We start from the raw sequence: 21358 nt of genomic DNA, 5'->3' as shown, positions 1-21358 counted from the left end.
TCTTATGGACTCAACCGTACGTCCATCCGACAAGAGTCACATCACATTTGCTGACACTGGTAAAAGTAAGGTATTGGGTCTAGGTAGAGTTGCAATCTCAAGGGATCAACACATGGATAAAGTCATGCTTGTTGAATCCCTTGGCTTCAACTTAATGTCTGTCTCAATGCTTTGCGATTTGAACATGATCGTAATATTTGGAAAATATCGTTGCCTGGTACTAATGGAATCTGACAAGTCTCTAGTGTTTGAAGGGTATCGGAAAGATGATTTGTACGTAGTAGATTTCTTAGCAGGGCCACAGCTTGCAGTATGTCTTCTGGCAAAAGCTTCAGAATGCTGGCTTTGGCATTGGAGGCTTGGGCATGCTGGCATGAGGAACCTCCACACCCTTGCGAAGAAGAAGCATGTCATAGGCATCGAAGGCGTCAAGTTCAAGAAAGATCACTTATGCGGTGCCTGTGAAGCAGGGAAGATGACGAGGGCCAAACATCCCTCGAAGACAATCATGACCACTACTCGACCCTTCGAACTGCTTCACATGGATCTTTTTGGTCCCACTCACTACTCAACTTTTATCACTACTGCTTGCCTATATGGCTTTGTCATTGTTGATGATTACTCTAGATATACATGGGTGCATATAATCCTTTACAAGACTGAAGTGCAGGATGTCTTCAGACACTTCACCAATCGAGCAATGAACAACTATGGCGCCAAGATAAAGCACATCAGAAGTGACAATGGCACTGAATTCAAGAACACTGGACTTGATACATATCTTGATACCTTGGGAATCACACATGAATTCTCAGCCCCGTACACACCACAGTAGAATGGCGTCGTCGAACGCAATAATAGAACACTCATTGAGATGGCCAGAACGATGCTAGATGAATACAAGACTCTAAGAAAATTCTGGCCTGAAGCCATTGACACTGCATGCCATACAATCAATCGTGTTTATCTTCACAAGCTTCTGAACAAGACATCTTATGAACTCCTAACAGGCAGGAAGCCAAATGTCAGTTACTTCAGAGTATTTGGCGCAAGGTGCTGGATCAAGGACCCACACCACACCTCAAAGTTTGCACCAAAAGCACATGAGGGTTTTATGCTTGGATATGGAAAGGATTCGCACTCCTACAGAGTCTTCAATCTCTTTCATTACAAAGTGGTTGAAACAGTGGATGTGCGGTTCGATGAGACCAATGGTTCACAAAGAGAGCAACTGCCAAATGTGCTAGATGAAGTTCCATCTAGTGAATCAATCAAGCTAATGGGAACTGGAGAGATTATACCTTCTGAAGCTCATCCTGAAGAAGAACTTATCATCTCAGCACCTGATCCACATGAAGACAATGCTCAGCCTGAAGACATTCCTCTCAACAACAACACAGATCAGCAAGAGCAAAGTCTTCGTCCTGTACATCCTCGTGTTGCCAATGAAGTGCAGATTGAGAGAATAATTGACAGCATCAATGCACCTGGTCCACTCACTCGTTCAAGGGCAACTCAGCTGGCAAATTTCTGTGGGCACTTCGCATTCGTCTCAATTACAGAACCCAAGAAAGTTGAAGAAGCCTTCATGGAACCTGAATGGATTCAAGCTATGCAAGAAGAGCTTCAACAGTTTGAGCTGAACAATGTATGGGAACTGGTTAAGCGTCCTGATCCACGGAAGCACAATATAATAGGCACCAAATGGATATACCACAACAAGCAAGATGAGCATGGTCAAATTGTCAGAAACAAAGCTCGTCTCGTTGCTCAAGGATATACTCAAGTGGAAGGCATTGATTTCGATGAAACATTTGCTCCTGTGGCCAGACTTGAAGCCTTACGTATACTGCTGGCCTATGCAAATCATCATAACATACTTCTATATCAAATGGATGTGAAGAGTGCCTTTCTCAATGGCAAGATTGAAGAAGAAGTGTATGTTGCACAACCGCCTGGGTTTGAAGATCCAAAACATCCTGACATGGTATACAAGCTCAACAAGGCACTGTAAGGCCTCAAACAAGCCCCTCGGGCCTGGTATGACACACTCAAATATTTCCTGAAGAGCAAAGGCTTCATACCTGGTTCCCTAGATCCCACTCTCTTCACGAAGACATATGATGGTGAACTGTTTGTGTGCCAAATTTATGTGGATGACATTATCTTCGGCTGCACCAATCAGAAGTACAGTGAAGAGTTTGGCTATATGATGCAAGAGCAATATCAGATGTCTATGATGGGGGAACTGAAGTTCTTCCTCGGTCTTCAAATATGACAACAACGTAACGGCATCTTCATATCTCAAGAGAAGTATCTCAAAGAGTGCCTGAAGAAGTTTGGTATGCAAGACTGCAAAGGCTTCACAACACCGATGCCAGCCAAACATCATCTGGGTCCCGACGACAATGGTAAAGAGTTCGATCAAAAGGTATACCGCTCCATGATTGGTTCTTTGCTTTATTTATGTGCATCTAGGCCAGATATTATGCTTAGTGTTTGCATGTGTGCTCGATTTCAAGCGGCACCAAAGGAATCGCATCACTTAGCTGTGAAGCAAATTCTTCGATATTTGGCTCACACCCCAACTCTCGGATTATGGTATCCAAAGGGCTCAGAGTTTGATCTGGTTGGATTCTCGGATGCTGTTTATGTTGGTGACAAGGTTGATCGGAAGTCTACATCAGGCACATGCCACTTTCTGGGACGATCACTTGTATGTTGGTCTTCAAAGAAGCAGAACTGTGTATCCCTCTCCACTGCTGAATCTGAATACATTGCTGCTGGATCTTGCTGCGCTCAGCTTCTGTGGATGAAGCAAACTCTCAAGGACTATGGCATTCAACTGAAGCAAGTGACACTTTACTACGACAACGAAAGCGCCATCAAGATTGCCAACAACCCAGTTCAGCACTCGAAGACAACGCACATAGAAATTCATCATCACTTTCTCAGAGATCATGTTGTGGAGGAAGATATTGATATCATACACGTCAACACTGAAGATCAATTGGCAGATATCTTCACCAAGCCCTTGGATGAGAAGAGATTTTGCAAGTTACGGTGTGAGCTAAATATCTTGGAATCCTCAAATGTCCTGTGATCAGGCACACATCCTAACACTTATGCATATTGATGACTTAGATGTGCAACACACGAAGTAACGTATATCTTCAATCAATGAAGACATACATTCTAAGTGTGAATACATTAATGTGGAATTTGACTTCGGAGCACCACGATAATTGTGCGCCGTGTCTGGGTCTAATACTTCCTATACGGTGGGTAACGCCACCACCAAACGTTCTATTTTGAAGTGTTTCACTCATGGCGTTACCTTGCAATGTCTTCACATTTGGTTTGGCTTCAATCTCAACATGTCTTCATGATTATCTTCACTATGTTGATTATATATATATATATATACTAGTGTTCTGTCCTCTACAGCATTCACTTATAGCTATGTCTTCTTGTTAGAATCTTTTGAACTAAGTGAATGTGATCGGACCCTAACCTCTCTATGCTTTCTATCTCAAATTCTATCTCTCCAAGTCATATGCATTCTATTGAAACTGTCGAATGTCTTCTCTGCGCCCTTGTCAGCAGAAGACACAGAGACAACCTTTAAGTCCGTTTTCAATGCTCATTCATCCACATGAAATCCGGAGAAGTAGGAACGACCACCCGACAATCCAGGCGTGCGTTGGACATGGAACAAACCCCAAAATTCCGCATGATGGCCACGTGTCACTCAGATGCGAATCGCCAGGGGCACCTGTGTAATAGCGCAGTGCCGCCCCTGTACCTATAAATACACACTTACAGCGGTCATTATCCCTTCTTCCACCCTCGCACGAACCCTAGCGCCACCGCTAGCCCTCGACGACGCCGGCGACGAAGGGCTTCGCTGCCGCAACCTCTCCGACGCCGTCTTCACGCCGATCGCGGACATCGTCCTCTCCACCGTCACCGTAGGTGTCCTCCGTCGCCAAGTTAGGGCATGGAAGATTGAACTGCTCGGCCTCATCTCCCACTCCGTCTAGCAGTTCTTGGTGTGGTAAATAAAACTCCCTTTTACGGCACTGTTGATCCTATGGATTTATCACTTTCTACCATAAGAAGTTTCTGTTCACACAAGTTAGATCTCCCTCATACTGCATCTCATAACATGCCTAGTATATTCACTTGTGCTTCACAAAGTAGTTAGATTCCTCACTTGTACTGATCTGTGGGTTCGTACAAATCTGGAACCAACTTCTTATCTATGAGTGAATGTCTTCGCACGATGAGGTCAATGTCTTCTAAACTGATTTATCTTCAAAATCTTTTGAGAATGCATATGACCTCTTCCCCTTCCCTCGCACCTTAATGCTATCACAGGTACATGTCCGTGGGAGAATCCTTTGGTTCTCATAGTCTGCATTCATTTGCAGAGTTCTTACAGTATCACATAAATTCTCCTGAAGCCAGTTCCTGTTGGTCCAGCAAGAGAAAGCCTTTGAAGCCTTTGAACGTCTTGAAGCCTTTCAAGTTAAAGTTTATGGCTTCAGAGAAAGCAGCAAGGAAGGGGGGCAGACAACGTCGTGGCGGAACATCCAGAGATCTGCCTGATGAACTCGCAGAAATGTATAAGACAGATCCTGAAGAGGATTATAGTCAGCGCAAGACCCGAATCCAATGGATTCGACGCTATTGGGCAGAACAATGGTTCAAATACCGCTTCGCAACCCAAGAGTATGCTGAGAAAAGTGCCATCAAAAGACCGTGGGGAGACATCCTATACAAGAATCTTCTACCCAGGTCCAGAGATGAAGCTATTGCCCAAAGCTTCTATCCATGCATGGTTCGTGGGCCACAGCCTGATGATGCACATCCGTCGTCACTACTCTGGTGTCGTGACGACAATCTGTTCAAGCGCAACTTTCAGTTTGCCCAAAACTCAGCGAAGCAGAACAAGAAGAAATTTGGGTTAGACTTCAACCCTGGTCCCTCCGCACCAAGGGCAGATGGCACACGCGAGGCAGAACCCAATGTCATCGGTCCTTATGCCAACCTAGAAGGCCTCATTACCCGCATCTTGGTTCAAGGGACTGCAGTGAATGAGCCTCCAACTGACTCTGAATCAGAAGAAGCTCCTGCAGTGCTGAAGCCAAAGAAGATGAAGAAGCCTAAAGCTTCAAAGCCTGCCTCTTCACCGAAAATCTCAAGGGCGAAGCCACTTGCAACTGCACCTCCTGAAGACAGTGTGCAGTCTGAAGACATATCCCGCATCTCAAAGCCCCAGAAGGCCAAGGTGCCTCTGCCACACAGCGGCCAAGAGCTCACAGCTGCTGCCATTCTGCGCAATGATGACATTGACCTGTCAAGTGATGAAGACCTAGCAGATGACGCTCTTGAGCAACTCATCAAGAGCAAAGAAGAAGCAGAAATCTTCAATGATCTGCCGCTCTTTGACGTCACCATCATCCACAACTTCATTGACGTGTGGTTTGACACGCCAAACATCAGCTTTGATGATCTGCAGCTACCCATTGGCCTCAGTGTCGCCTTCCAAGGCGCCATTGCTTCAGAACTTGCTATTGCCCAGCGCATTGTTGAGCTGAAGCAGAAGATTGACTATGAAAAGGCTCAGTTCAAGAAGCATATGGCCAAGCTCAGCGTGCAAGAAGTGAAGAACTTCAAGACAATGATGCACGAGCTCAAGGAAGCCTTTGTGAAGAAGCGTGCAGAAGCTCAGGGTTCACGTGAGCGCATGAAGACTTTGGCTGACAGATGTGTGCAAGCCTATAATGAGGCTGAGAAGCGCAAGGCACTTGGGCATCCTGGCATCGACCCCAGGATGGCTGCAAAGAAGATGAAGAAGCCTACTATGGCTGAACCTGATGCACCAAGCCAAGAAGCAGTTCCGATTGTCTTCCCAACAAGAATGACTGGCTCGAAGCCAAAGAGACGGTCAACAGCTTCAAAGCTCAAGAAGATAAGAACTGCTGAAGCTGAAGTTAGGAAGAGGAAACACTCTGAAGCCTCTCCTACTGCCCCCACCAAGAAAAAGAGAAAGACCAAGAAAGCTCGGGCCGCTCCCACAGAGCCCTTGATAGTTGAACCCATTTCCATGATTCATCCTGACGCAGAACGTCAACTGACAGTTCATGAGCCTGCTTCCATAGAGGCTCCTGAAGCTGAAGATATTCCAGCAGCTGATCCCATCGCTGCTGAAGACATTGGTCATCATGACAATGTAGAAGATGATGCAGTCCTTCCTCAGTTTGAAAACAGCAAACTCATCAGCATTGGTCGTCCACTGAAGCCAATTGCCCAGGATGCCTCATGGGCGGATCGCCCACAAGAGGAAGAAGACAATGAGGCCCAGCCCACTCAATCTCCACAGGCGTCGCCCGCGTTCCACAGGCTTCGCAAAGGTCCAAGGCCTCAAGTCTCTGCTGAAGACATTCCGGCTGCATCAGCCGAAGACGATGAAGTACCCCAAGTTTCCCCGTCTCACCAAGAAGCAGTTCTTATGGAGAACGTGCTTGTGTCCGACCCTCCAGCTCGTCAAGTGGAGGATGAAAATCTTGAGGCTGCCACAACCAACAATGAAGCTAATGTGGAGCCCTCCCCAGCAAAAGCTTCAGAAGACAGTGAAGCCACTGATCCTGACACTTCTGTTCCTGAGTCTGCTGCCGGTCCCTAATTCAACTATCATGAGCACAGGCCTCAGGTCCAGAAGCCAATCCCAAGACTGCCAAGGTTCCCAGGTCCTGCATCAGCACCTGGCTCCTTCAACATCAATGGCTTCAGGGCAGACAACATGTTCTTCAATAGCTCTAGGAACCCCTACTCAAGGGAAAGGATATCATCTGATCGGTTCTGGAGCTATCCTCAGCGAAGCTATTACTCTTGCATTCTTTACAACCAAGGTCGCATCTTCCCACACAAGCGCCTTGACGTTGAAGCTATAGCTGGTCTGCCCTGTCTCGAAGAAGCGTTGGATTGCTTCAAGCAAGTGCGTCTGCTGCAGTTTGTTACTGATGAAGAGCATTGGAATGAAGAGCTGCTGCTACAATTCTATGCCACACTTCACATCAAAGGGTACAACAGAGATCCGAAGACTTGGGTCCTGGAGTGGATGACTGGCAATGTTCATCACGAAGCCAATGCATTTGACATCATTGAGATCATTCATTTGCCCACTCCTGGCGATCTCTTTGAGCAAGGCTGTCAGTTGTGTACTGAAGCTATTAAAAGCATCTTTTAGAGGCCTGAACCTAATATGAGTCAGATGCTCAGCATGATGAAGCCATTGCCCCAAGATGCTGCTTATCCCATAGAGTTCTTCGTTGAAGACCTTGAGTATCTGCCAAGAACCATCTATCACATCATCAGGCGGACTCTCTGGCCCATTAAAGGACACTCTCCAAATGTCAAGATTGAGGGTGCAATGAAGACTATGATATTCTATATCCTTCATGGCAAATGCTTCAATGCACAGGACTTCTTCATACGCCAACTTGCTGCATCAGGCTCTGATTTGTTTGGTTTGAAGTTCTACGCCCCTTGGGTAATGCGGCTGATCAAACTTCACTCTGCTATCTTGTATCAGCCCTCTGCCCGCAACCATCATATCTTCTTGCCAGATGTGGATACCTCTACTGAAGCCATCTATCCTGAACCTGCCAAGCAACCTCTAAGTCTTCAGAATGCAGAACACCAGACCTTCACTCAAAACATTGAAGGTACTGAAGCAGTCTCTCGGGTGTATCCGTTGGCTGGCACTACACGTGCACCACGCCCTGCTTCCACTGAAGCCACTAACAGCACAACTGCTCCAAGACCCAAGAAGCGCACTCGTGTCCTCAATGACCGAGAGCTTCTTGTGGCCCTTCATCAAAAACAGGATAGGCATCATGACTGGCTGAAGCGTCAGATGAAAAGCCTCTTGGTGGATGTTAATCGCATTCGAAATCTTGCCACCAAGAATGCTTTCGTTACCCATGAAACCTGTCACCGTACATGGAAAGGGCTAACGATGATGTGTTCTGAAGCTGATCTTCAAGAGGATGGCTTCACTGAGCGATTCAAGTTTGACTCCACACCTCCTAGAAGGGCTGTGCTGCGAGGAACACCATCACTTGAAGACTTTGAATTCTCTTCCTCTACTGCCATAGTGACTGCCAGAGTCATTGAGGATGAAGACGATGCTACTTCACCACCACCCTCTTCAGCACCGCCAAACACCACCAACGACCCTGCTGCTCATGGGAACGAGTAGAAACTCTATGTCTTCAAACCTTTTTGGTCCTTACTGACAAAAGGGGGAGAAGCATATGAGGTTGATAGTCTTCAAGCGGGTCCATATGGGCGGGTGCTTTATATTTTTCTATCTTTTGCTTCGTGCTTACAACTCTCGTTTTGCTTCATTTGGTTCTTTGAGTTGTAACACTAAAACTTGATGGTCGTCTGCTACTTGTTTTCCACCTTGCTTTGCGAAGATAAATTCCGCTTGTGCAACGATAAATTCCGCACTTAGATCATTCTGCAGACGTCCATTTTCCATTATGCATGACATTATCTTCGTATACTTTTATATGCATAGTGGATTGTCATCATAAGTTGAAGTGGATCTCCACAAGTACAACCTGCCATGTGCATTTGCATTCCAAGAGCAAATTACTTATATGCACATCTTCAGGGGGAGCCCTTGCAACTTATGAAGACAATTCCTTATCCTTTACAATTTCACATATTATATTCCCCGTTGAAAACTTCAACTAGTTTGTCATCAATCACCAAAAAGGGGGAGATTGTAAGTGCATCTAGTGCCACCCCTAGTTGGTTTTGGAGTATTGACGACAAACCTAGTTGAGGGACTAATGTGTTTGTGAGAATTGCAGGATAACACAGGTAGAAGTCCCTCATTGATTCGGTTTTACTACCAGAGATGACCCCTAAAAATGTATGAAGACATTGATGTCAAAGGTGGTATATGAAGATATTCACATTGAAGACTATGACAAGAGAAGACACCACGTGAAGCCTATGGAGCTCGAAGACTTAGATCTCTCGTAGTTCTATTTCATTTGTGTTGAGTCATAGGAACCACCGTACTGTTAAGTGGGGTCCAAGAGAACCAGTCAGAATGACTGAAGTGATGCCTAAACATAAACAAAAACCTATGTCTTCGAGTGAAGACTATGAGAGCAAATCTTGTCCAGAGTCGGACAAGTCAGCTTTGCTTGTAGCCCAAGTAAAGTTGCCGTGTGGGTTTGAAATCTGACCATTGGAACACATGTCAGTTCCTTAGTGACCCAGGGTCATTTCGGACAAATCAGGTCGGGTTGCCTAGTGGCTATAAATAGCCCACCCCCTACAACCATAAACGGTTGGCTTCTCCGATTTAGTGCACGGCTTTTGTCGTTTGAGAGCAACGCACCTCGAAGCCTTTGAGAGAGAGAGAATTCCTTGCGAGGATAAAGCCCTAACTACCCAGAGCCAGAGAGAATTGGGCATCACTTAAGTCTTCTTGTCTGAGTGATCTAAAGACTTATTACACTTGAGGACTGTGCATCCTCCAGGCGGTTAGGCGTCGCGTTCTGAGCATCCAAGAGACATTGTGGATTGCCGGTGAACGAAGTCTTTGAAGGTTTGGGAGTCTACCTTGAAGACTTACCAGCGTGATTGGGCGAGGTCTGTGTGACCTTAGCTCAAGGAGAATACGGTGAGGACTGGGTGTAACGCCCCAAGACCGGAGCTTCAGATGCCTTCCAGGGTTTCCGGGTTTCATTGTGTGTTTTGTTTCGTCTGTTGCATTCATCTTTGCATCGTGTGCATTGCATCATGTCATCATGCCATCATGTCATTTCTTTTCTTAACTCAACTAATTAAACCGTATGGATCTTCGATCCATTTAAACCGAGGGAATTCACATGGTGATTCTCTTTACAACATATCCTCTCGATATTTAGAGAGCTATAGTAATTATTCCATTTATTTGGAATTAACCATAACACACTTGCAAATATCCCATGCCTTTATTATCTCAATTCTTGGTCTTCAAACTTTGCCCATAAATTCTTTCGTCATTTTTCGGAGCTGCACCAAAAATCCGAACATTTTCAGACCTTCCTAACCCTCACTTCCTATTCGAACCATTTGAATTCAAATCAAATGAGTGTGAATTTTAAACTTTGAAAAATGGCCACTCCATTTTTCTTGGATCATACACATTTTTGCGAGTCCGGAAATATTATCCCCATGCCCAGATTCCACCCTTTCCTCCTCTTTCTTTTCTTTCTCTATTCTATTTTGTTTTTAAATGGAAAAGGAGAGTTTAAGAGATGAGACAGGGAGTGGAGAGCCCAGCGTCCCTGCCAGCTCTACCAGGCCGGACAACCAGCGCCCTCCACTGCTTCGGCCCATTTTCCTAAGGCCCAGTCTCTTTTCCTAACCCTAGCCTTCCTGAGCCCGTTCCCTCGATGCCCATCCCTCTCCCTCTCGATCTCTCCCAGCGCCGCCAGGGAGACCGCTGCCCCTCTCCTCTCCCGATCCCATCTCCTCCTCGCTTCCCTTCCGCAGCCACCCTTCTCCCACGATCCACTCCCTCTCCTCTCGATCTCGCACCTACAACTGATGCCCTCGCGCACCCTAGCTATCCTCCTGCACCCTTGTGCTCGCGAGCAAGGAACCCCGAGGACGTGAGCCGCCCTCCTCTACCAACCTACGCCGCCCCCTTCCTCTTCAGGCGGCCATGGAGCCCCGCCGCCGGCGCCCCGCAGCCGCCGCCGCTCTGCCGCCATGCTGCGCCCCACCTCCATTGTCATCGCGCCCCTGCCGAACCTCCCGATGACCCGCATCTTGTCCGGTGGCTCCGGCGTGCCTACGCCACCTCGAGCGCCCAGCAGGAGCCTCGCGCCGCTCGCTCCCTTCGTCATCTGCATTGCCGGAGTTCGCCGGAGCCCCAACATCAATCCCCAGCGTCGTCACCTTCCTGCCTCCATGGCCGGCCTCTCCGAGAGCTTAGCAGGAACCACATCCTTCCATCCCGATGGCGCCCAAGGCTCCATGTCGCCATGGCCTTTGCTAGTGTTATGTTGTTGCTCCACACGCCCCTGCTAGCTGCTTCGACTCTCTGCCCGAGCTCCGTTTTTCGTCATGGACGTGGGGTAGCTGTTGAACCTTGCCATGGTTCTGTTCAACACCGCAAGTCCGACGCCAAGACCACCTCAAGTTCGGCTACACAAAAACGCCAAGTACCCCTATGAACCGTGTACGACTACTGGCGCCGAAGTCCGCGAGTACCACTACGTTTGCGATGTACATTTACACCAAGACTGGACCGACAAGTACCGCGAGAACATTTGTACCTCTACCGTCGCCGTGGATCCGACAAGTACCCCTACAACAAGTGTACCTCTACCTCGTCTTCGGAATCGCTAAGAACGTCAAGTACCCCTTCGAGATGACGGGACCGGAAAGTCCGAAGACCCCAAGTACCACGACATCGATGACATGAACGTCTATGGAATTTGTGCAACGATGAACATGTACCACTACCATCGCCGAGATCGCGAGAACCTCTACCGCCGACCCTAGAGAGTACGAGAATGGCTACTTCCTCTACTTTGACCCGAACGAGTACTGTTCCGCTCACACGCTTCGAAGGTATAACCCTGAGACAACTGCCCGTGAACGAATGCATGTGTGATGTATGAGATGCTCGTGCTTGCTCCGTGCTCGAATTGTCGGTGCACGTTGCCCCTCTTTTGCCTTGTCACCATCATCAACTCGTGGGACACCCGGTAACCGGGATCACCCCACCATCTCCAGTTATTCTGCTCCCGCCACAACACCTTTTGCACCGGTATCTCCGTGAGCTACCGGAACCGATATGTTACCGTGGCATCATTTTCGGATTCGTTGGCGTGGCACCCCTTTCGTTTCCACCATGGTGACAAATGCTTCATAATAATGATCTTGTCAACTTTTCTTAAAATTGCATAAAACTTGAGCATGTTATTCGCATCATGATAATAACATTTAAATGTTTAAAAATTGTTGTTGCACTAAATTACTAAGGCATATGGGGATTTATCGGATTTGTTGTTTGTTATATCCGGCCCCATTTAAATTGTTTAGATAGTATAGTTTTGTTATGCCCCACCTCTTGCCATGTTAACCAACATTTAATATGGTTGAGTACTTAAACGGGAGAGAACTAAATAATCGACGTGGTGTCTCGTCAATATGCAACTCGTTGCATATTGAGCTCCACTTAATTTGTAGGGTTGCTTGTGCACTTTACCATGCCATGCCTCATTAAATCGGACATGCATCATACTTGATTGTGCATCATGCCATGTTTATGTGATGGTTGTTTACTATGTTGTTTGCTTCTTTCCGGTGTGCTTCTTCGGGTTGTTTCCCATAACGTCGGGTTTGTGAGGACCCATTCGTCTACGTCCGTTTGTCTTCTTCATGGACTCATTCTTCTTCCTTGCGGGATTTCAGGCAAGATGATCATACCCTCGAAATCACTACTATCTTTCCTATGCTAGTTTGCTCGCTCTTTGCTATGCCAATGCTACGATTCCTACCTTTTGCTTGTCATCCTCCCAATTGCCATGTCAAACCTCTAACCCACCATGTCCTAGCAAACCGTTGATTGGCTATGTTACCGCTTTGCTCAGCCCCTCTTATAGCGTTGTTAGTTGCAGGTGAAGATTGAAGTTTGTTCCTTGTTGGAACATGGAGATGTTATTCCTTGTTGGAACATTTCTTACTTGTTGGGATATCACAATATATCTTATTTAATTAATGCATCTATATACTTGGTAAAGGGTGAAAGGCTCGGCCTTATGCCTGGTGTTTTGTTCCACTCTTGCCGCCCTAGTTTCCGTCATATCGGTGTTATGTTCCCGGATTTTGTGTTCCTTACACGGTTGGGCTATAATGGGAACCCCTTGACAGTTCGCCTTAAGTAAAGCTCTTCCAGCAACGCCCAACATTGGTTTTACCATTTGCCACCTAGCCTTTTCTTTACCTTGGGTTCTGCAGACTCAAGGGTCATCATTATTTTAACCCCCCCGGGCCAGTGCTCCTCTGAGTGTTGGTCCAACTTGTCAGCCGCCGGTGGCCACCAGGGGCAACTCTTGGCTGGCCTACCGGAAGTTTGGACGATCCGGTGTGCCCTGAGAAAGAGATATGTGCAGCTCCTATCGGGATTTGTCGGCACATTCGGGCGGTGTTGGTGGTTTAGTTTTACCCTGTCAAAATGTCTTGTTGTACCGGGATACCGAGTCTGATCGGAATGTCTCGGGTGGAGGTCTATTCCTTCATTGACCGTGAGAGCTTGTGATGGGCTAAGTTGGGACACCCTGCAGGGATTTGAACTTTCGAAAGCCGTGCCCGCGGTTATGGGCAGATGTAACCTGAAGATTGACCTTAATTAAAATGAATCAATCGCATGTGTAACCGTGATGGTCTCTTTCCGGCGTAGTCCGGGAAGTGAACACGGTTGTTGGAGTTATGCTTGGCGTAGGTTGCTATAGGATCACTTCTTGATCATAGATTTCTCGATCGTGCTTTGCCTTCTCTTCTCGCTCTCTTTTGCATATGTTAGCCACCATATATGCTAGTCGCTTGCTGCAGCTCTACCTCATACCTTTACCTTACCTATGAGCTTAAATAGTCTTGATCGCGAGGGTGCGAGATTGCTGAGTCCCTGTGGCTCACAGATACTTCCAAAACCAGCTTGCAGGTGCCGATGAGACCATGCAGATGACGCAACCAAGCTCAGGAGGAGCTCGATGAAGATCTTGGCCCTTGTGTTGTTTCGTTCTAGTTGATCAGTAGTGGAGCCCAGTTGGGGTCGATCGGGGGCCTTTGTCACATTCGGGGTTCTTCTTTTATTTTGGTTCCGTAGTCGGACCTTGAGTGTATTTGGATGATGTAATGTTTTATTCATGTATTTGTGTGAAGTGGCGATTGTAAGCCAACTATGTATCTCTTTCCCTTATGTATTACATGGGTTGTGTAAAGATTACCTCACTTGCGGCATATGCCTTCAATGCGATTATGTCTCTAAGTCGTGCCTCGACACGTGGGAGCTATAGTCGCATCGAGGGTGTTACAAGTTGGTATCAGAGCCTTCCCTGACCTTAGGAGCCCCATTGCTTGATCGTTTTTAGCAGCCGAGTTGTGTCTAGAAAAAATGTTTCGAGTCATTTAGGAATTTTATATCGGAGAGTTTAGGAATTCTTTTACTTCCCAGTCTCCTCATCGCTCTGGTAAGGCATCCTGACGTAGAGTTTTGACTCTTCTCTTCTCAAATTTCACTAAATTTTTTTTAGGATCATGCGAGTATCTTGGAATCGTTCCGATGGTTTTATGATGAGAACATTGTCTTGGTGCCTCCTGTCAGGGGTTTAGTGGAAGTGTCCCGGGGAGTTGAGCTCTGAGGTGTTGTCGTCATAATTTTATCGTTGCAATTCTGGAATACCTGAGTTTAGTACACCGACATCAAAAATCTCTTTTATGCAGTTCGTTGGTGAGATAACCTCGACGCCACCAAGTACTGGGGCGGGAGTTCAGGAGTATTGCCATAACTTGTATAACGGATGCTTTTCGAAGGTTGAGGTAGATGATTTCCGAAGGTTTCTTGGTTATGTGTTGAAGGATGGATACAGCTGGATGTAGGATTTGCTAGATTTGGGTGAGATATTATGCTTCCCCTGTATCCCCAACACCTGATTGCATAACCGGAAAGGTTCGGGAGTTTATAAGTGGGAATTCAAGTAGCTCTTATGATATCTTTTCGACAGATGTATGATATGAAATTGGGGTTCGACGTCTAGTGGTCCGCCTATTCACGGTCGGTTTTACAGTGGTCTCGTTGTGTCTTAAAGAGTCCTTGGCTATGCCGACTCGGGGACGCTTCGTATGTCATGTGCACTGCCTTGTACATGATGGTGCTGTACGATCGAGCCCGTGTAGGCCCCACCACGAAAACTTCGGACGAAATCTCTATCATATGTTTGTTCCAGATTATTCTGCAAGCCAATCCTTTGTTTTGTTTTGAGTTGTGGTATTCGAGTTGCTTCGAAGTCAAATGTTGATTCCATGCCTTCCCTAAGCGGTGGTCTCATATTCCTATGTCAATACTAATCCTTCTCGATCATCGAGTTTGTCATGTCAATCCTTTTTAACCGGTGTGCTTCTCTTCTAGTGGATCCGACCATTTCAACTTCCGCAAGATCAATTATCAGTTCTTCTCAACGGTGTTTGTTTCATCCGTCTCCAAGTTGCTTTTGTTTTCCCCCCCCCCCCACCCTTTTTCTTCAACGATTCAGATTTCTTATACAAGTATCCTTTTATTGATGGGAAATCTCTCCATTCTTTTCCGTCAATGCTCTTATCGGGTGATTCTCATGAAGATTCTAACGGAGCTTCAAGTTCGTCACTCTTCACTCGTTTTCTTCTCCGGTGGATTCAAATCAAGCTTTGGTGTTGATCATAGCCTTTTTTTCATCGTTTCAAATACCTTCTCATGCCGGTGCACCTCATAATCTTTCACCGCTCGCTATTCTATTGTTCCGGAGTGCTCAAGATATCTCAGAAGGCTCGTCTTTTCATTCAAGATCAGTTGAACCTATTTCGAGGTTGTTATCTCATTCAAGTCATTTAATTCAACCGGTGCAATCTATCTTTTAAATCGTTCTATGGTGTATCTTTTCAGTGGGCCCTAACGCACAGGTCTTTTCCCAGGATCTTACCTGACTCTTCTTATTCTCCCTGAGTTATTCTCAAATCTTCTAAAGTTTGACGTAAGAATGAATTATCATCAGTCAAATGTCCTTTTCCAAGATCTTTCAAATTCATTTCATTGTTGTTTCAACTTTTATATTCTTCTTTATTCCGGTGCCTCAATAAGTCTTGGTGGTTTTCTCATCGTCTTTCTCAACGTTTGAAGACCGAAGAAGAGTTTCTCTTTAATCTTGCTCTATTCTCTTCAAGATTCGTGATTCTAGCTTGTTGCCATCCTCTCGTAATTGTTTTGATCGTGAGAATTCTTTTCAACCTTCCGGAGCAATTTAAGAGTCTTCTCAGTTTGTTATCCGGAGTCAATCAAGTCAGGTTTATTCATTCTCAGCTTTCAGTTATCAGTCTCCGATCTTACCGGTGCAGCGTTCAAGTGATCTCTAATCGGTCCATGATCTATTATATTCACTTGTATCTAAATTCTCTCAAGCATCTTTGTCCATTTGATAATTCTTCTTGGTGATTCGTTATCTTTTATTCGTTCTTTTTCAATCCTTACGGTGGTCCGTTTAAGATTTCTCTTCCTTCTTTATCATACCAATTCATTCGTTGTTTCGATCCTACCGGTGGTTCGTTGAAGACTTTCTCAAGTTTGCGCTATATCTCTCTTAATCCTTTCTACGAGAATAAGTAGTATGCCAAATCCGTTGCTTGTCAGCAATTAAATTGTTGAAGGATAAGCATAACATAATTCTTATTCTTGTTCATTCAAGTGATTAATTCCTTATTCTGGAGGTTCACCAAATTCTCGGTTTCTATTGTTTCATCTTTTCTTTTCCGGAGTTCCAAGCTCTCTCAAATATATCATCTCGAAGGTCCATCTAATCATTGCAAGTCTTCACCTTGTGTTTCCATCTTCTCTTGCCTTCCGTTTGAGCATTCTTTTGTTTACCGGAGTTCTTCACGGAAGTTCTACATGATGGTTCATATATGATTTAATTCATTCTCGAAGTGTTCATCGCCTTTCTTTTCTAAGAAGCTCAAGTTTTCTTCATCTTGCTATCCGGAGTGCAATTCTTTCTTTCGTATCATTAGAGGTGGTATTATGTCATTCTTGATAATTTGAGTTCATGTTTCATGTTCCACATGTTGTTAAGAATGAGGTATTTTAAATCCATCAATCTCTTCTTTGGAGTATCTTGGGTTATATTTCACCTAAAGCCTTCCCTAAGGATTGTTGCTATCTATGGTGCTTATAAAGGATCCAATTTCTTCATTTATCCTCCCAGTGAATAAGTTTCTCGTCTCCTTGTTGTTATCAATCTAATATATCGTTTCTGTTGGTGGCAGAATTTCACCTCATAGTTTTGAGATGTTCTCCATAAGCCCACTACAACCTTGTTCTTTTCGTTGTTGGTTTTCCAACAACTCCGCGTGACCCTTCTCTTTAAGATGCTTTTCAGGTGGAAGATGTTGTTTTCTTCTCCGTTATTTTGTTCCGTCGATACTACTTCTATTCTTTCGTTCTGGAGGCATTGTGTTGTTGTTCTCTTCAACCATCTTCTTGTTTTGTCAAGATCATGTTCCTTTCATGATTGTCCATTTAACCGGAGTGTCGTGCCCGCTGCTCAAGTTCTTCCATTTTATCAAGTCTTGTATCACTTTTCAATCGAAGTGCTGCCCGAAGTTGTTCTTCCTTGTTCCTCTTTTCTAACGGAGTGTTCTCAACTTCGTTCATCTCCATTACATTCTTTCTTTCATTTTGTTCAACTTCTCAAGGTTCGTGGTTTCACTCGTTTGTCAAAGATGCAACTTAATTTTACCTCTTCTCTTTCTCTTCCATTTTTCCCTCCGGTGCCATCCTAGATCTCGGGACGAGATCCTCTCGTAGTGCTGGAGTGTTGTAACGCCCCAAGACCGGAGCTTCAGATGCCTTCCAGGGTTTCTGGGTTTCGTTGTGTGTTTTGTTTCGTCTGTTGCATTCATCTTTGCATCGTGTGCATTGCATCATGTCATCATGCCATCATGTCATTTCTTTTCTTAACTCAACTAATTAAACCGTATGGATCTTCGATCCATTTAAACCGAGGGAATTCACATGGTGATTCTCTTTACAACATATCCTCTCGATATTTAGAGAGGTATAGTAATTATTCCATTTATTTGGAATTAACCATAACACACTTGCAAATATACCATGCCTTTATTATCTCAATTCTTGGTCTTCAAACTTTGCCCATAAATTCTTTCGTCATTTTCCGGAGCTCCACCAAAAATCCAAACATTTTTGGACCTTCCTAACCCTCACTTCCTATTCGAACCATTTGAATTCAAATCAAATGAGTGTGAATTTTAAACTTTGAAAAATGGCCACTCCATTTTTCTTGGATCATACACATTTTTGCGAGTCCGGAAATATTATCCCCATGCCCAGATTCCACCCTTTCCTCCTCTTTCTTTTCTTTCTCTATTCTATTTTGTTTTTAAATGGAAAAGGAGAGTTTAAGAGATGAGAGAGGGAGTGGAGAGCCCAGCGTCCCTGCCAGCTCTACCAGGCCGGACAACCAGCGCCCTCCACTGCTTTGGCCCATTTTCCTAAGGCCCAGTCTCTTTTCCTAACCCTAGCCTTCCTGAGCCCGTTCCCTCGATGCCCATCCCTCTCCCTCTCGATCTCTCCCAGCGCCGCGAGGGAGACCGCTGCCCCTCTCCTCTCCCGATCCCATCTCCTCCTCGCTTCCCTTCCGCAGCCACCCTTCTCCGACGATCCCCTCCCTCTCCTCTCGATCTCGCACCTGCAACCGATGCCCTCGCGCACCCTAGCTATCCTCCTGCACCCTTGTGCTCGCGAGCAGGGAACCCCGAGGACGTGAGCCGCCCTCCTCTACCAACCTGCGCCGCCCCCTTCCTCTTCAGGCGGCCATGGAGCCCCGCCGCCGGCGCCCCGCAGCCGCCGCCGCTCTGCCGCCATGCTGCGCCCCACCTCCATGGTCATCGCTCCCCTGCCGAATCTCCCGGTGACCCGCATCTTGTCCGGTGGCTCCGGCGTGCCTACGCCACGTCAAGCGCCCAGCAGGAGCCTCGCGCCGCTCGCTCCCTTCGTCATCTGCATTGCCAGAGTTCGCCGGAGCCCCAACATCGATCCCCAGCGTCGTCACCTTCCTGCCTCCATGGCCGGCCTCTCCGAGGGCTTAGCAGGAACCGCATCCTTCCACCCCGATGGCGCCCAAGGCTCCATGTCGCCATGGCCTTTGCTAGTGTTATGTTGTTGCTCCACACGCCCCTGCTAGCTGCTTCGACTCTCTGCCCGAGCCCCGTTTTTCATCATGGACGTGGGGTAGCTGTTGAACCTCGCCATGGTTCTGTTCAACGCCGCAAGTCCGACGCCAAGACCACCTCAAGTTCGGCTACACGAAAACGCCAAGTACCCCTACGAACCGTGTACGACTACCGGCGCCGAAGTCCGCAAGTACCACTATGTTTGCGATGTACATCTACACCAAGACTGGACCGACAAGTACCGCGAGAACATTTGTACCTCTACCATCGCCGTGGATCCGACAAGTACCCCTATAACAAGTGTACCTCTACCTTGTCTTCGGAATCGCTAAGAACGTCAAGTACCCCTTCGAGATGACGGGACCGGAAAGTCCGAAGACCCCAAGTACCACGACATCGATGACATGAACGTCTACGGAATTTGTGCAACGATGAACATGTACCACTAAGATCGCCGAGATCGTGAGAACCTCTACCGCCGACCCTAGAGCGTACGAGAATGGCTACTTCCTCTACTTTGCACCGAACGAGTACTGTTCCGCTCGCACGCTTCGAAGGTATAACCCCGAGACGACTGCCCGTGAACGAATGCATGTGGGATGTATGAGATGCTCGTGCTTGCTCCGTGCTCGAATTGTCGGTGCACGTTGCCCCTCTTTTGCCTCGTCACCATCATCAACTCGTGGGACACCCGGTAACCGGGATCACCCCACCATCTCTAGTTATTCTGCTCCCGCCACACCACCTTTTGCACCGGTATCTCCGTGAGCTATCAGAACCGATATGTTACCGTGGCATCATTTTCGGATTCGTTGGCGTGGCACCCCTTTCATTTCTGCCATGGTGACAAATGCTTCATAATAATGATCTTGTCAACTTTTCTTAAAATTGCATAAAACTTGAGCATGTTATTCGCATCATGATAATAACATTTAAATGTTTAAAAATTGTTGTTGCACTAAATTACTAAGGCATATGGGGATTTATCGGATTTGTTGTTTGTTATATCCGGCCCCATTTAAATTGTTTAGATAGTATAGTTTTGTTATGCCCCACCTCTTTCCATGTTAACCAACATTTAATATGGTTGAGTACTTAAACGGGAGAGAACTAAATAATCGACATGGTGTCTCGTCAATATGCAACTCTTTGCATATTGAGCTCCACTTAATTTGTAGGGTTGCTTGTGCACTTTACAATGCCATGCCTCATTAAACCGGACATGCATCATACTTGATTGTGCACCATGCCATGTTTATGTGATGGTTGTTTACTATGTTGTTTGCTTCTTTCCGGTGTGCTTCTTTGGGTTGTTTCCGATAACGTCGCGTTTGTGAGGACCCGTTCGTCTACGTCCGTTTGTCTTCTTCATGGACTCGTTCTTCTTCCTTGCGGGATTTCAGGCAAGATGATCATACCCTCGAAATCACTACTATCTTTGCTATGCTAGTTTGCTCGCTCTTTGCTATGCCAATGCTACGATGCCTACCTTTTGCTTGTCAGCCTCCCAATTGCCATGTCAAACCTCTAACCCACCATGTCCTAGCAAACCGTTGATTGGCTATGTTACCGCTTTGCTCAGCCCCTCTTATAGCGTTGTTAGTTGCAGGTGAAGATTGAAGTTTGTTGCTTGTTGGAACATGGAGATGTTGTTCCTTGTTGGAACATTTCTTACTTGTTGGGATATCACAATATATCTTATTTAATTAATGCATCTATATACTTGGTAAAGGGTGGAAGGCTCGGCCTTATGCCTGGTGTTTTGTTCCACTCTTGCCGCCCTAGTTTCCGTCATATCGGTGTTATGTTCCCGGATTTTGCGTTCCTTATGCGGTTGGGCTATAATGGGAACCCCTTGACAGTTCGCCTTAAGTAAAGCTCTTCCAGCAATGCCCAACATTGGTTTTACCATTTGCCACCTAGCCTTTTCTTTCCCTTGGGTTCTGCAGACTCAAGGGTCATCATTATTTTAACCCCCCAGGGCCAGTGCTCCTCTGAGTGTTGGTCCAACTTGTCAGCCGCCGGTGGCCACCAGGGGCAACTCTGGGCTGGCCTACCGGAAGTTTGGACGATCCGGTGTGCCCTGAGAAAGAGATATGTGCAGCTCCTATCGGGATTTGTCGGCACATTCGGGCGGTGTTGCTGGTTTAGTTTTACCCTGTCAAAATGTCTTGTTGTACCGGGATACCGAGTCTGATCGGAATGTCTCGGGTGGAGGTCTATTCCGTCATTGACCGTGAGAGCTTGTGATGGGCTAAGTTGGGACACCCTGCAGGGATTTGAACTTTCGAAAGCCGTGCTCGCAGTTATGGGCAGATGGGAATTTGTT

Source organism: Triticum urartu, chromosome 3 (assembly GCF_003073215.2).
Source record: "Triticum urartu cultivar G1812 chromosome 3, Tu2.1, whole genome shotgun sequence".
NCBI classification, from domain to species: domain Eukaryota; kingdom Viridiplantae; phylum Streptophyta; class Magnoliopsida; order Poales; family Poaceae; genus Triticum; species Triticum urartu.
The sequence above is the reverse complement of the archived record's forward strand: the minus strand, read 5'-3'. Positions refer to the sequence as shown.